We start from the raw sequence: 2,942 nt of genomic DNA, 5'->3' as shown, positions 1-2,942 counted from the left end.
CGGCGCAGTGAGACGGGCGCGGCTCCGGCAAAGCCACCGCCGCCGGCCCCCAGACCAGGGACCTCACTGCCAGCAGCTCTTCACATAGGTTTTGCAGAGTTTTTTTTCCTCCTCGTTGCATGCACTTCCTCAGCTCTGCCCCAGCCCTCCTCAACCCACCCCACCCCACCCCAACCCAACTCAACTCAACCCAACTGCAAATCCCAGCGGGTACGCCAGGCACCCGGGATCACTCAGTCACCACGGGGAATGTCCCCTTCCCAGCAGGTGCCTGGCATCTCCCAAGCTTTCCATCCAAGTGCTGTGTGCTTTAGACATGACTCAACCTCTGCAGGAGAGGTCTGGTCTGTATGAAGCTGCTCTGAGCTCTCCCTCGCAGCCCCGTGGCTCTTCCAGCCAGCATGAGGTGGGATGTGATGACCTTGGGAAGGATGTGACCCCTTGGGAGGGATGGATGCAACCCCGTGAGATGGATGCAACCCCTCGGGAGGGATGTGACTCCTCAGGAAGGATGGATGTGACCCTCCCAGGAGGGCTGTGACCCCTGGGAAGGTTTGTGGGATGGTTTGCCAGGCTGGGAAGAGCTGAGCATCATGCTTGGATGGGGCAGACGAGGATGCTGAGCTCGTATCTCACTCACCTCCTCCAGCAGCACCTACCAAAACCAAAACCGAATTATCTGCTTCCTGTTCCTCTTAATGAAGGGAGGCTTCTTCATAATCATCTCCTCTTCCTAAAGAGATCAAAATCTGGGTTGAAATGATGCATTTTTCACTAACGAGTGACTACAGCAGCGGAGGGGGATGGAGCCGGGAGGGGAGGGAGCGTTGTTGACGTCACCTTTGATGTGCCTCTTGTATCCTCGCTGGGCTCGTGAGTTATTCATGGAGAAGCCCAGGAGAGTCTGTAGGATAATTCTGGGTGCTCATCAGCATCCTACTTCTAGAGTTTATTTATTATTATATTTTATTTAAATAACTTATTTTTATACTGCGTAATCTATAGATTCAAGACCAAAAACGTCCTGGCTGTTGAAAGACCAAAAAACAAAAAGGAGAAGCCAGTGTTCAGAATCAGTGTCTCATTTTAAACTTCTATCCCAGGAATTCTCTGGAATATTTAAAACACTGCTACCTCATCCTCAGGGAACTCTTCCTGCCCGATCTCCTTGCCACCACAACAAAGGGACGTGTGCTGATTCGTAATTTATTGTTCTTCCCTCTATTTAAGATATTTGTGTTACGACAGAGTTAATATATTCACGTTATCACGGATCTGGGTGTCTTCATTTTATTTTTTAATTATTTGGGGTTTTTTTTCATTTCAACTTTGCACTGATATTCTGAAAGTGTCTCCGGGCTTAAGCAATAAACTAACGAGCTCTTGGTACTGATGGTTTCTGCTGTCACTTCCCTTCTTCTCACCCTCAGCAGCTCATGAAGAGCATCAGGGGGTGCTGCCCCCATGGTCAGTCAATGTGGGGGGAATGGGGTGGGGAAGGTTGGCATTTCTTGGGGCAATACACAGCTGTGGTGGTGTCACCCACAGCTCATACCATGGGGGCATTACTCCATCCCAACTGGGTGAGATGGGGAGAGAAACACACCAAAGGGCTGGTGGGTTGGGATGGGGACAGGGAGGGCTCACTCACCAGGGATGGGCACGGGCAACACAGACTCCACTTGGGGAAGAAAACTCAATTTAATTCATTACCATTCATCTAAGCCATGCAATGGGACACAACAACCACATCTGCCAACACCTTCTCCAACCCCTCCCTTCTTCCTGAGCTCAAATCACTTTGCTCCCCATTTCTCTACCTTCTCCCCCCTCCAGTGGCACAGGGGACAGGGAATGGGGGTTCAGTCAGGTCACCTCTGCTGCTCTTACCAGCATGGAAGTCCATGAACAAAGTGTTCCAACACGAGCTTCCCACGGAGCCATGGACCTCTTGGGGCTCAGCTCCCAGCTCTGGCTTGGGAACATCCAGGGGCTGCAGATGGGTCTCCAGTCCAGCACATCTCCTCACCCTGCTCTGGCTTTGAGCATCTCTGGGGTCCCAATTCAGTCACACCTGCCCTCTGGCACAGCATGGAGTCATCCATGGTCTACACATGGATATCTGCTCCACCATTGAATTTCCATGGGCTGCCAGGAACTTCATTGACCTTCTCCTACTCTTCTCCATGCTGATCTTGGTGTCTGAAGTTCTCTGTCTTCCCCCTCCTCCTCCTTCCTCATGGCAATGATGTTCTCTCTGTTTTTCAGGCCGATGGTCTTTTTTTGGTCAAGTCAATGGTCTCTCCTGATGGTTCTCTCCTCCTTTTTCTTTTCAAACCAGTTCTTCCCCCCTAACTATGGATCTGAAGAGACAAGAGACATTTCCCTGTCACTAACTAGCGCAGCCTGGGCTGGAGGTGGATCCACCTTGGAGCCAGAGGAACTTTGCAAAGTTTCTCATGGGGCCATCACTGTAACCCCTTCCCCAACTACCAACACCAGCCCCACCCACCCACACAAACCCAACACAACAGCAAATCTACCCAGTCTGGAAAATCTACCCATGGAGAGCGAGCTTCCAAGCAAGCAAAAGGCACCAAAGAACCTACCTGGCTCATGGTGCAGGAAAACACGGGCTGAGGGGAAGGGCTGGAGGAGCCGGGGTGAGGGTCCTCCTTTGGGAAGAGGGGTCATGCTGAAGGGGATGACCCCGTGTCGGGGTGTGGAGCGTGGGCTGGGGGCAGCAGGGCTGAAACGGGAACCAACGGGCAGCAAAGAGGAGCTGAGCACTGAGCTCTGGTTCACACCAACCATACCAAGACTTGGTCCTGGGAGCTTCTGCTAAAACAATGTGCCAATGGCTAATTAAAACACTTAGCAGTTGAATTTGTAGGTGTCACTAACAAGGGAAAAGAAACAGAGTTTGCAGACCCATTGCATTC

At 51.6% G+C, this 2,942-nt stretch overlaps 1 protein-coding gene across 1 annotated transcript in view; it reads left to right on the top strand.

Moving 5' to 3' along the window:
- Positions 1 to 2,942, top strand: part of IL4 (interleukin 4) — a gene marked incomplete at its 5' end in the record, with an annotated part of 8,105 nt that overhangs the window by 175 nt on the left and 4,988 nt on the right. The window lies entirely within an intron of this gene.

Source organism: Antrostomus carolinensis, unplaced genomic scaffold (genome assembly GCF_000700745.2).
Source record: "Antrostomus carolinensis isolate BGI_N321 unplaced genomic scaffold, ASM70074v2 scaffold22258, whole genome shotgun sequence".
NCBI classification, from domain to species: domain Eukaryota; kingdom Metazoa; phylum Chordata; class Aves; order Caprimulgiformes; family Caprimulgidae; genus Antrostomus; species Antrostomus carolinensis.
The sequence above is the reverse complement of the archived record's forward strand: the minus strand, read 5'-3'. Positions and strand labels throughout refer to the sequence as shown.